The 12,558-nt window shown below is 42.5% G+C and overlaps 1 protein-coding gene across 11 annotated transcripts in view; it reads left to right on the forward strand.

Moving 5' to 3' along the window:
- The first annotated feature begins 1,502 nt into the window (after positions 1-1,502).
- TRIP12 (thyroid hormone receptor interactor 12) overlaps positions 1,503-12,558 on the forward strand; it is a 77,716-nt gene continuing 66,660 nt past the window's right edge. For 7 of the 11 annotated variants that reach the window (XR_010346318.1, XM_064385859.1, XM_064385862.1 and 4 more), the window contains exon 1: positions 1,822-1,980. The gene's annotated coding sequence lies outside the window, so the exon portion shown is untranslated. Of the gene's footprint in view, positions 1,634-1,799; positions 1,981-8,323; positions 8,437-10,090; positions 10,188-12,558 lie in introns of those variants that run through there. The other 4 variants (XR_010346319.1, XM_064385867.1, XM_064385860.1 and 1 more) reach the window with 3 other exon arrangements.

The raw sequence follows: 12,558 nt of genomic DNA on the forward strand, positions 1-12,558 counted from the left end.
TCAGTTGAAAACAAACCCAAGAACAGATATCTGAAGTGTGGGACAGGAAACAGATATGAGAACCAAAACCCTAAAGACAGAAACAATAATAAGAACCATCTTATTTTTATTATCTGAGTGCAAAACTGAATAGCAAAGACCCCACAACACCCAGTCACATTCCACAGACGAGCAGAGCACTGGTAGGATTCCTACGGGGTCAGTGGGACAGGCCCACTACAAGGCTTCAGCTACTCACAACCACATATTTCCCAGTTATTGTGCAGCAGTTCTTCCCTGAAATATGTTCATTATTTTGGTTTATGTTATGAAAACAAACTGAAAACTTTCTGCTAGTTTAAAAATATGTTGTGGGGTTTTTTTTGTTCTCGTGAGACATTTAAAAAACTTTCTCAGAAAAGTTTCTGAAACTTTACGTTTTCTAAATCATTATGTCTAGCTTGAGACAAGTATTTGTGTTTGTCTCTCTAGTAAATATAAAGCAAGTAAACTAAGTAAAAATGTCTCAAAATGAAACAAATATTATAGTTTTTTTGCATTTTATTTCATTAATCTTATAAACACAATCAGATTTGTTAAATTTCATTTGTTTACTGTCTAACATTTCTCATTGATGATTCTATTAGATTAGTCTGAAAAATACTTGTATTGCACATTTTACAGGATATTTTAAAACAAAGGTTCAAAAAACTCTTCCAAGATATTTATCATTGCTTATTTCTGTGTTTGAAAAACCAGTTATCTGCACTGGTGAAAGGCAGGAGATCTAACATCTCCAGGTACAATGTGGAAATATATACAGCCTTCCCATTCCCAGAGGTTAATTTCATGTTATTGGAACGTTAGATTATTGCTTTCCCGTCTGCATTAAGTCTGATCACCCTGAAAGTGTATCTAAACTTACCTTTCTTTATTTGTGTTAAATGCCGCACCACATTTATTTGTGAGGCATTTCTGAGAGTGAACTTATGTCTGTTTTAAAGGTACAAAATCACGATATGTATGTGCTACTCAAGGCTTCTAACTCACATTTCCCTTTCTGTGTTTCCTCACGCAGAGCCCCATCCCACAGGCTCGGGAAAGTCCAGGTGGAAGCAACCTCCCACACACCGAGGCTGCGGTCTAGACGTTCTTTCGGCCGTGCTGGAAATTCCCTTTTTGGCACCGGCCCTCACGCAGCCGGGCGCTCCCAGCCCTCAGGAGCCCGGACCAGCGGCACTTACTGGCGGCGCCTCCCGGCTCGCTTCCTGGCAGCGTTAACGGGGCCCCTCGTCCTGCTCGGGTACGGAGGGGCTCCTTCCCCGAGGAGAAGCCCTCGCTAAAGCCGCTGCCGCCTCAGGCTGTCGGTTTGCCTTCCTCCCTTCCTTCTTTCCTCCCAGGGCAGCGGAGAGAGCGGCGGCCCCGCGCGGCTCCGCCGCCGCCATTTTGGGACGCCGGCGGGCGGTCTCCATGGCAACCAGGAAGGGGCGGACATCGCGCGGGGTCACCGCTAGCCCGGCCCCCTCTTAAAGGAGCAGCCGCGGCGGCCCCGCGGTGCCGGGCAGGGTCTGACCCCCGCCGCCGGTGCCACCAGCGACCCGCGCCCCGGCCGCCCCCTGGCCGCCCCGAGGGGGGACATTCCCGCGGACCCGAGGTGACGACCCCGGCGGAGGGATACCGGCCGCCGCCAGCGGCTCCGCCGAGCGCAGCGAGCGGGCCGCGCTGCGGGCCGCGGCGGGGGCTGCGCGGGGGGCGGCAGCCGGGGCAGGGGCCGCCCGCCGGCCCGGGGCGCGCGCGGGCCCCGGCGGGGCCCCGGCGCCAGGAGAAAGTAGTCCCGCGGCCTCCCCCTCGCGCCGCTGGAAGGGGTTCGGCGGCGGAGGCGGCGGACGAGGCGTCGCTCGGTGCTGCGGCTTCAGCTGATAATTGAAGGGAAGCGAGGCGGCTGCTGCCGGGAGGAGGGAGGCACGGAGCGTCTGCGGAGGCCGCACCGGGACAAACTAGGTACCCGGGGCCCCTCCGCTCGGTCGGGGGGCGCCGGGGAGGCGGGCGCGGGGCGGCGGGGCGCTCGCTGGGCCCCTCGGCGACTCCGGGCCGGGCCTGTTGTGTCATCCTGGCATTAGCCGAGCTGCCCTTCCTGGCGGCCCGGGGCAGGGGGAGGGGAGCGGCGCCATCCCGGAGCATTGTTGCGGATGGGGGGGGGGGGGGCGAATGGGAGCCGGGAGCGACGCGGCGCCGTGCTGGTGAGTGAGTGGGGCGGCCCGGAGGGCTGGAATGGGGCCCTCGCCGTGCAGGGAAGGGGTGGAAGCGGAGCTGACAAAATGGCCAGGCGGTCCCCGGGCCCGCTGCAGGGCTATCCCTCGCCCCCCCGGCCCGGGCTGGGGTGCCGGGGCCGCCTGGCCTCTGCCGGGCCGCCCGGCGGGGAGGGGGGCGGCAGCGCGGCCGCCCCTCGGCGGGCCCTGTGTGGCTGCTGATACAAAAGGGCAGTGTCAGTGTTGACACTGCCGTGCCGATTTCGATGCCCTTCCCTGTCTTCCCTCCCCCACTCCGCTTGGCCCCCTTTTTCTTAGTGGTCCTTTCTTTCCCACCCCCCCCCCTTTTATTTTTTTGTTCCCCTCTAAAAAAGGTAGGGAATATCTTAAAGGAAAAAAAATAGCATTTTCCTTTTCTTTCCTTCCTGCCCAGCTCGGTAAAAATGCTAAACAATCGGCCGACGTCCATATTTCACGATCTTTTTTGGGGGGAGGAAGAAGGTGGGCAGAAAACGGAGGCGCCCGTGGGGTCGGAGTCACAAAGCTGGCTGCCCACGAAAGGGATTATTTTCGCAGCTAAATGTTTTCGAGCTGATGTTTTTCTTGTTTTCAGTCAAGAAGCAAGTTGCCTGGTCCTTGCGTTCGCTTGCATAATGCGTCGTACTTGGAGGCTGATCAAACGCTGGGTTCTGCCTTTCCTGCCTGGCTCTTCCTCCTTCCCTTTTCCCGGGGGGCTGGGTCGTGGGACCAGCCTGAGGGGGCTGCTGGGGCTCCCGGCTGCTGCCCCGCTGCTCGGGGAAGGGCAGGAGCCGAGGCCGGGGCTCTGGCCAGACCTGCAGGCCTGTCTTCCTGTGTCCAACTTTTTTATTGTTCCCCCTTCCCCCTTCCGAGTGCCCGGGCTCCCCGGCAGGCGGGGGTTTGCACGGCTCGGGAGTCCCAAAGTCTAGACGGGGAACCGGAAAATAATAGGGGAAAGAATGGAAAGTTATGTCAAGGGCTTTGGGGGAAAAACATCGACGTATCGAACAAAGGTCCTGCCTGTGCTGGAGAGAGAGGCCTGCATGTGAGGCCTGATTGTGTCGCATTTACACACGGGGAAGAAATGAGTGCTTGGTACTGGCCTAAATTTATTCTGTAAGTCTGGCATAGAACTTAGGAACGCTTTCAGGGAGTGTGTAGTTTGTTTTGGGAGTGTTTTTATTATGTGTAGCAATCCAGTAATAATTTTTATTTTAAATCTTTTTTTTTCCCCTAAAAAGGTAGTTCAAGTTGTTGTTTTTTTTTTTCTTCCTGCCTTGTTCAGCAGAAATAATACTGATTCAGAGCTTCTAACACTGTAATGCAAAACTTAACTCAGACTAACTTCCACGGTTTGTGTTGTGTATAATATGAATTTTGAGCTTCCTAGTGCTTTAGAGGCTGCCATAAAGAGGAATTGAGTAGTTACCAGTTGATAAATTTGAAGTACATCTATCATAATGAGAAAGGACTTCTGAGCACTTAAATTAATTTTTCAAGATTTTCTTGTAGGAACTGACACTGTGGGTATGCTTTTGTAAGACTTTAAAAGCTAGAGAAAGCATTCCTGTGATTATTTCTGTTTATCTCTGATGTAGTCTCTTTTTTTCAGTTCTTTCTCCCTCTTCCAGTCTCAAAATGAGAGTTCCAATTGTACAGGGTTGGAGTGTTTTTTGAGGTTTTTTTGGTTTTTTTTGTTTGGTTGGTTTTTTTAATTTTTAAATTAAAAATTTTTGGTGTTTGATTTCTGAGGTTTCTGAGATTTATTAAGATTTTTGTTAAGCTATAAGTTTTTAAGCAAGTTGTATTTTATATATGTAAAAATATATGTAATGGACATGAAGGTACTGGAAAAATAACTATATCTTTGTTTTTTTGGTAGCTTAATAAATATCAACAGGAGCTAAATGTATCTATGAAAATACTAGTATTTCAGTTTTTGCAGCTGATATTTTAACAAAATATGTTGTATATGAACTAAGAAATTTTAAAACAGTGAATAAATCCTGAAAATAATACTTAATGTTTTTGGCAGTATACATGCTTTTAACTTGTAATAGTTTCTGTATTTATAAAATGCAGCTGATTGTGAGCAGCTCAGTTCTTTTGATTTTAAATGCAAAGGTGTTTTTAAATTTTATTGTTTGGTGTATCTTATTGTTGCATTAGAAATACAGGTAATCAGATTTTTTTTCCCCCCTTTCTTAGGGTTTTTCTGATAAAAATGAGTAGTAAACTTGAATTAACAACCTTTAAGTCTTCAGTCTCCAGATGGTTGCATAGGTAGGAACCTAAAGGTGTCTTAGCTGTTAGCAGAAAGATTGTAGGTCACCCACAGTGTGGCATTACTGCTTATTAATATAGCAGATCTACTTCAGTGGGAGTGCCAACCTGTTGAGTAAGAGCTTATGAAAATGGAGTCTTTTGATGTCTTGCAAAAGTTTTTCAGGTCAAAGTGGCCATTAGGGGAAATATTCTGCATCTTCCCAGTAAATGAATAATCAAAGCTGTCATTCCTAATCAGGAATCATGCACAAGTTTTTGTGTGGGGTTTTTTTTTTTAGTTTTCCTTTTTGTATTGTACTTTTGACTGTCTTCAAACCCAGAGTGTAAATATTACAGAAAAAAAATTGTTATTAAAACTTTTTCTTATAGACTTATTCCAAAATTTGAGGCCTAAAGCTATAGGTTACAACAACAGTATTCCTTCTGCAGCAGTGTAGCAAAAATAAAATGCATTTGTCTTTAATGCCATCAGTGGAGACATGCTCAATTTCCATGTGGATCCTTAGATCACTGATAAATACAGTTACTCTGCAGCAGTCCAGAAGCATAACCTGACTAAATTCCTTTTATTTCTAAGTGATGAGGCTGAAGCAGAAGTAGAAAAGGTAGTAAGTAAACTACATGTTTGTACCTAATTTGCAGCGAAATGAATCTCACAGTTATCTGTGTTAATATTGTATTTATGGGCCATGCTATATTTTCTAACCAACTACTTGGTAAGCATCATGTAGAACACTTTTGATCATGGATCTGTCTTGTGCAACACTGAGGCTAAATTTTTATGACAAAGTGTAATCAAATACTGAAGTTGTACAACATGGTCAACTATGGCCTTGGCAAAAACTTAACCCAGAATGTTTCTGGGATCTCCCATTGGCCTGTTGGATGATCAGTGTCCTGTTCATCACTTGTCAAATCAGTAAAACTCCCTATAAAGCACTTTGTTGACTCTGTTATGCTCTTTTCATCAAGGTGTCACTGCACTGTCCCATTCAGTGCTGACTCTGAAGATAGTAGCACATTGGATATTTTTTTAATAGAGTTAACGTATTAGCTTTGGGTGATTGCTTAGTTTTCTGAAGAAGTAGTATTTTAAATGTGCTCTTAATATTTTAATCATTACATAGTACCACAACAGATTTACGGTAGTATATGAAGCAAACTTGAGGGTTTCCGTAGTTCAGTTTTAACGTAGAACATGAGGTTGGTAACTGCAAAACAAAGTCATATTAACTTTTTTTTTCCTGCTGGTGTGGGGTTTTTTTTCAATTTATGTGAAATGAAGTGCTTCTCAAGGAGTGAAACTATTTTCACGGTTCTCAGTGGTGAGCAATAATGAAAAAAAAATGCTTATATGTACCCACTTGTCTCGGGATTGCTTTTTTAAACAAAACAGTTGCTGAATTAATGTTTTAAAGTTATCTTCTGCAAATTAAGAAATTTTAACTACCTATCAAGTGTACAGTGTCTGTGGAGTTCAGAGTCAAGTGAACTGGCTTCTCCTGCCTGCTCCCAGCAATGGTTGCTTGTACGAAGTTCAGTTTGAGGAGCAATTGTTCTAATCCTGCCATCAAGTTGGTAGAGTCCAAGTGTGTAAATATGTATATTCTCCTTCAGCAGCGAGGGTTCAAGCACACAGAACCAAATCTGTTTGCTCTCCTTGTCTGGGATGATGCTTGCCTTGCAAGGTGCTGACTGTTGCCAGTCTAACTCGACTCATGAAGGTGCTTGGTACAAATATGGCAGCAAACTGCCCTGGGAGCAGTAGATGGTCAAGTCTGTAAGGAAAAATGGAAATACTGTTTTCATATAGGAGTAATGGAAAACTTAGGTGTCTTAAAAAAAGTTAATCATGATAGTTTAATATTGGACTTCAATATTGAAGATGCATGAGAAATACTAGCAACAATGTTCAAGCCAGGGTTGCCCTCAGTTGCTCTAGAAAAGCCTCTCTTGTAAGGACTCATACAGTAAGTCTGTTTGGAAAGTTTGGAAACCTCAGGAAGTTCCTTGGCCCTTTTCACGTTTGGCTTCTTATACCCTTGAGTAGTTTTTCATTGATTACAGCCTGCTAAAAAGAGGTCCATTTTCTTGAGTGATAAGAAAGGACCAAAAGCTTACAAACATACAAAGGTATTCTTGGAGAAGAAACTGGAATGATTCTATCAGTGTGTAGTAATACTATGCTGGCTCATGGACTGGGAGGGAAAAATCCAATTTTCTCAAGTGTTTTCTATGTGATTTGCTTTGATAGTGTCCACAAGAAAGTGCACATGCTGAACTGCAAAGATCTGACATTCATGAAAGGTATGAAAGGGTCTGAGTCATCTTCTGGAATGTGAACCTTGAGTTGTAGGGAGCAATTTGGTGTTTCACATTGGAAGCTGAGGTCCCTGGTACTTTTTAAATAAGATGGCCTTTTTTAAGATCTGAAAGGCAAAGTATATTTCACATTTATTCTACTTTCAGAGCAACTTGTTGCTGACAACTTGTGTTGCGTTTCATAAAGTCCAAATAACTGAACTTAATGTAAAGAAGGGCAAATAGTTGCTTGACTTCTGTAAAGCTGGAAATAAAAGAATACAAATATGTTATTTGTTTTCTGAGGTATGTATGTTTTTTTGGGAACAGAAGTGTTAAACTTTCAGGAGGCTGTCAAGCCCTGAGGTGGGCATTAGACTTAATGCTTGCAGTGTGCACCTCTGCTTCAAACAGCCAGCCACAAAACTGACAAGGTTAATACTGAGTTTTGTTAATGCAGAGCAGTAACTAGATAGTTATGTTTGCTTTTAGAATGCATATGTGTGTTCTGTTCTCTCTCATTTTTCTCCTTCTCTGTCTTCTGTCTTACTTGTCTTACTTTGAGCTTGTGATAGTTTGTCTTAGCACCTCTGGGTAGGAGAAATGATCTCTCTGTACATGTGCTTTTATGTGACTGAAGTCTGCTCTGTACCTCTGCTCTAGTCCAAGGCTGCTTAGATGTAAAAGTACAGGTAAATAAGTGTGGAAATCAAAAATACACTCTTGTATAGTATTTTCTGAGTTGACATTGAGTTTTTGTAGGATCAAGAGCAACATAAATGAGTTGAGGCACCAAAAATGAAAAAATGGAAACAATGCATAGTAATAGTAGTCAGGGTGGACTCCAATATCCCCCATGCCTGCCTCCTCCTCCTTCCCTCCAGCCCTAAAGAAAAGGAAAAAAACCACCTGCATCCCACCCACTCATCAAGGGACTTGAATTACATGTCCTTGATACTGGTATAATGATGAGTTGCTTACTTTAACTCCTGCTGTTAGTGAGGAGAAGCTCTTTTTACATTATATATGCCTTTGTGGAATATGTGGTAGATGCGTGTTTTTGGACGAGGCAGTACTGTAAGATGTGGTTAATGTCAGGGCTAGAGGATGCCATCTTATCCAAGTTAATAATGTTCTGTGTCTTCTAATGTCAAATCCCTTATGTAATTAGCTTATTCAGTGTAGGGAGTGTCCTGTCCTGGAAGGTGTGTGCAGTGTAACTGAATCTTCTGATCACAGGTGAGATGTGGCTGTGCATTTAAAGAGGACAAATGAAGAAAGCAACTGAGGCTGCATATTAATAGGCTGTATGCTGAATTTAAACTTGAAACTCTGCCTTCCTTAGAGAATGTTTTCTTCCTCTTTATTTTGGGGATACACTTTATTTATAATCAACTTACTGACTGCGAACTAGTTTCTCCTTATAACTTCACTTGTCTTGAGCTTTGCAGTTGTTTCAGGTGTGATGGCTTGATGAACTCGCCCATTTTACAGGGGTGAGGGGAAGGTAGGAAATTGCTCAGCTGAACAAGGACAGCAGACAGTCATGAGCTGTGTCAATAAGCCTGAGTGAGCAGCACCTGAGAAGCAGCTACACAGCTAGGTAGGTACATATGAGATCTTTAAGTTAAACAGCTGGAGAAAACAAAATTTCAGCTGAATCTCATTTAATGAAGGGAATGGAAGCTGCATAACCAGCAAACTTTAAACCACAGTTTCAAGTGTTACAGCTTGTACTTGGAAGATCTGCTGCAGTCTCTTCTACAGTGTTTCTCAAGTTTATATGAGGGTAATGGTTGCTGCCATATCTTATTCTGGTAATATTCTGCCTGTTGTATTTAGCAGATGATAGTCTACAGTAAAAGACTGGTAATAAAAATTAAAAATTTAATTATATCATAAGATTGTGGATTAAAGAAGTTAGTTTCACTCCCTTAGTTACAAAAAGCTTGGCAGAAGAATAAATACATTCCTTTGCCAAAAGTAAGATAGGAAATGTGCATTTGAAAAATTTCCTCCATGGCAGCTCTTAAGTTGATACAGTTCTGCTGGATATTTGTAGACTTGTAAACAAACAGCCATGCTGGATACCTGACTCTTGACAGCCCCTCAGAACTTTCACCAGCACTTGGTAACTAGAATTGGAGGTAGCATGTTAAGGGAAATGCCATTGCACACCTCAGTCTGCACATTTAAATGCTCCATGGCGTGGAGAAAGTGAGCTCTCTTCAGATTAGCTGTGAAGAAGAAAGATGAACTTTGTGAAATTTATGATGTGAAGGAATCACTTTAATGCTTTCGGTTAATGCTGACATATTTGAGCACTATGGCCATATTTTTTTTTAATAGTTTAGAGATTCTTGATGTATTATCCAAATTAAACCAGAGTTGGAGCAGAATGAACACTGAAAATTCCAATTTTATTGTGTTTTATGGAGAAGAACTCAAGTAAGCTAGAACCTGAGAACTTAATTATTAAAAACTGGGGGTAAATAGGAATGTAGTGATGAGTTATTTTTTTGGGAATACATTTAAACTAAATGTAAAGTTGTCTGTGAAACTCCACTGAAGTGACAGGCCAAGTAATCTCAATCTGTCACTTTCAAAATACAATGCAGTGACCATACTTGTTGCTATGCTTCATGGCTTCCAGAGGTTCCTAAGGTGTATGCCCTGCTCTTCCACTGTCACAGACTTAGCCAAAAGCTGTTAAAACTATTCTTGTAGTTTAAATATAATAGATTCCTATTAAGTAACAAGTCAATGGATAAACAATTGTATCATCTGTTTTTCAAAACATCTTAATTCATTTATTTTATTCAGACGAAATCTTGGGTTTATATCAGACTGAGATCTCACACTTGAATGCAAACTGTGATTCTTGCTGGTAGTACCTGTAGTGTTATCAGGAACACTCAACTCCCTTGACCTGTTCTCAGCAGTCTGCCTGTGCTAAACTAGGCAGACTGTGCTAAACTTGCTTCTGTTTGTGGCATTTGTTTGTTGGTTTCACATCTACCTTGCAATTACTGGAAACACCCATCTGTGTTATTATTTTAATTAATTAATTTAAATTGAAATAATTTTAATCCTATTTTAGGGGTGTTGGAGCATCTTAAAAACTTATCTCAGAAGTAAGCCATGTAGATTGCTCTGCATTACCAAATTGTATAGTGTGTTTTAATTTAAAAGCTGTTCCCCTTCTAAAGGGGCCTTTTTAGCCCTTCTAAGCTAAAAAATGATTTCTTCTTCCCTAGACTTGCAGATTGGCAATACTGTTTTCCTCTACCAAGATGGTATCAGGCTACTTGGAAAGTCAGCTCAGTAAGATGGCAAATCAAAACCAGATAGCAGGTGATAATGCTAATTGATCTAACAGCAGAGTTCAATTAGTATTTTGACTTTCTCTGTTGTGTAGCCCACTCTGAAACACCAGTTGAGTTGAATGTTAGCAACTTGGTTATAAAACTTCTCTGTTGCATTTTCATAGGACTCCTATGTTTTTTGTCTGCTAGTTCTACATGAAGCTCTTTCCACCTTTCCACAAATGGAATAACTGATTTGGTTTTTGGAATATATTAACTTTGGCAAGCTTCCTCCCCTCTGCCCCCCCTACCCCCCCCCCCCCCCCCCCCCGTCATGTGGCAGATATCAAACGTGAACATATGGGCACAGAGTGACACAGCAATAGAAGGATCAAGCTGGATAAACAACCTCTGCACAGACTAGCCCTATCCCAAAGTGTGGTGTATGGTTTGTGGTTTTTTTATTTTTAAATCCTAGAACTTGCTGCTTACTGCAGTAACTTGCTTTGTGGAGGGCTGTCTTCTGCCTCCCCTCCTCTTTCCCAGGAGAAGGTGTGGGGACAAGTTTTCTCTCTTCAGTCATAACAGAGCTTCAGTGGTAGGTACCGTGGGACAAGAAGGACAGGAAATGCTTCTCAAATTGTACATAATAGAGGTGTTGGCTTCTTTGCAGTGTCTTCTCTGACTTCTTAATACCTTCTGAGAAAGGGGATGGCTGTTACAATAGCAAGAATGGTGTTCTAGTTACTTCCTGAACCAAAAGATGCAAAGCGTGGGACTAGCTTTTTGTAGGAACTGAGCCTTAAAAGAGATTTTTGTACCTGAGCAGCATTAGCATCTCCTCTTTCTAGTGGGCATGGTAGGACAACAGAACTTGTTAGTTGTCTGTAAGGACAATGAAAACTCTCTGGGAGTAAGCTTAGTAATAAACCTCACACTTGCCTTTTTAATTCTTCAGTCCTTATTGGATGTTCTTTCAGCATGTCATATCTCAAAATTTAGGATCATCTAATTTCCAGCCTGAAAGTTCCTCTTAACTGTTTGCCTGCTAACTGTATCAATACCATGCTCTCTTTATTTTCCTCTCTTGATGTTTTAGTCTTAGCACTTACTCAAAGTATTTACAACCTTGTTGCCCAGCTAAATAATATAGGTTTTATTAGTTAACTTCTTTAAGATAACCCTTCTGATTTTCAGCTGAAATTCATGTACCTTGCTAAAGGCCCACTGTGCTGGGGTAGAGTACTTCAGATAAGCACTGTGAATTCTCAGTTACTCGGTAATGGAGCATGCACCTAAGCATTGGTTCCTCTTCCACACCTCCTTTCCCATTCCCCTCCAGCATCACTGGGAGGAACTGGAATGTGCTGACAGGGTTTGGCTTACAGCAAATGCTTTTTGGGTTCAGTTCTGATGTACAACATCTCCACATTGAATGGTAGTATTGTACTTCATAGCATTGCAAGTGTCTCTTTAAAATAACTTACTATTCCATATTTTGGTATACCCTTACTATTTTGGGAGAGGGACAAAGGAGAGAAAAGGGGACTTGCAAGTTTTGATAATTTTGGAAAAAGGGGAGTTTTAAGGGAAGAGCTCTGTGTTTAGATAACCATATCACCTGTGTAGTTATTTGGAAATAAGCAAGGCTATAATGATAACAAAGTTTTCTTCTTAGTTCATAGTTTTCTTCTATGGGTAATAGTCTTCCATCATTACAAACACTTTCTGTTAAATTTGTGCAGTGATGCAATCTGTTTGGATGCTACTTACAAGCAATTTAAATAGTCTTGGGTTTAACAAAACAGAAATAAAATATTAATGACCTCTCTTTTGTGAGCCAGGAAACAGTAACAAGTGTGCAGAGGTCTGCTGTCAAAAACCGAAATCTTTTGCTTCTGGAGCCTGTTGATGTCCTGTCATTACTGAAGTACGATTTCAAGATTTAATACCATTACAAGTTGAACATTATTGCCTGCCTTCAAGTGTTAAAAATGTTTAAGCACCCACAGCTTACAGAGATACTATTTTCCAGTTGTTTTTCAAAACCTTGGGCCTTTGACTGTTAGTTTGGAGTAGCTGTGAATATTTTAAGTCCAGATACATCTGAATGGTGTTTTTGAGTGTGTGTGCTGTAACCCAGCTTTGAACCCAGCAGGTGGAAGCTGTAGTCCTCATCAGAGAGTACATTTTGCTAAACTTTGAAACTTTGGTTCAATGAGAATGTCTATCTACATAAGTTCATTTAACTTAAATAAAATGTCATTGCACTACTGACATAGGGAAGGCAGGTAGGCTGTCCTGTGTGAAGTACTTGAAAAAGAACACACTTTGTCTCTCAGGAAAGGAGAAGGCCTATTCCTGGAAATACAGTCAGCACTAAGGGTATCTCTTTAAATAGTAATTTGGTTTTTTAAAGC

Source organism: Passer domesticus, chromosome 11, assembly GCF_036417665.1.
Source record: "Passer domesticus isolate bPasDom1 chromosome 11, bPasDom1.hap1, whole genome shotgun sequence".
Taxonomy (NCBI): domain Eukaryota; kingdom Metazoa; phylum Chordata; class Aves; order Passeriformes; family Passeridae; genus Passer; species Passer domesticus.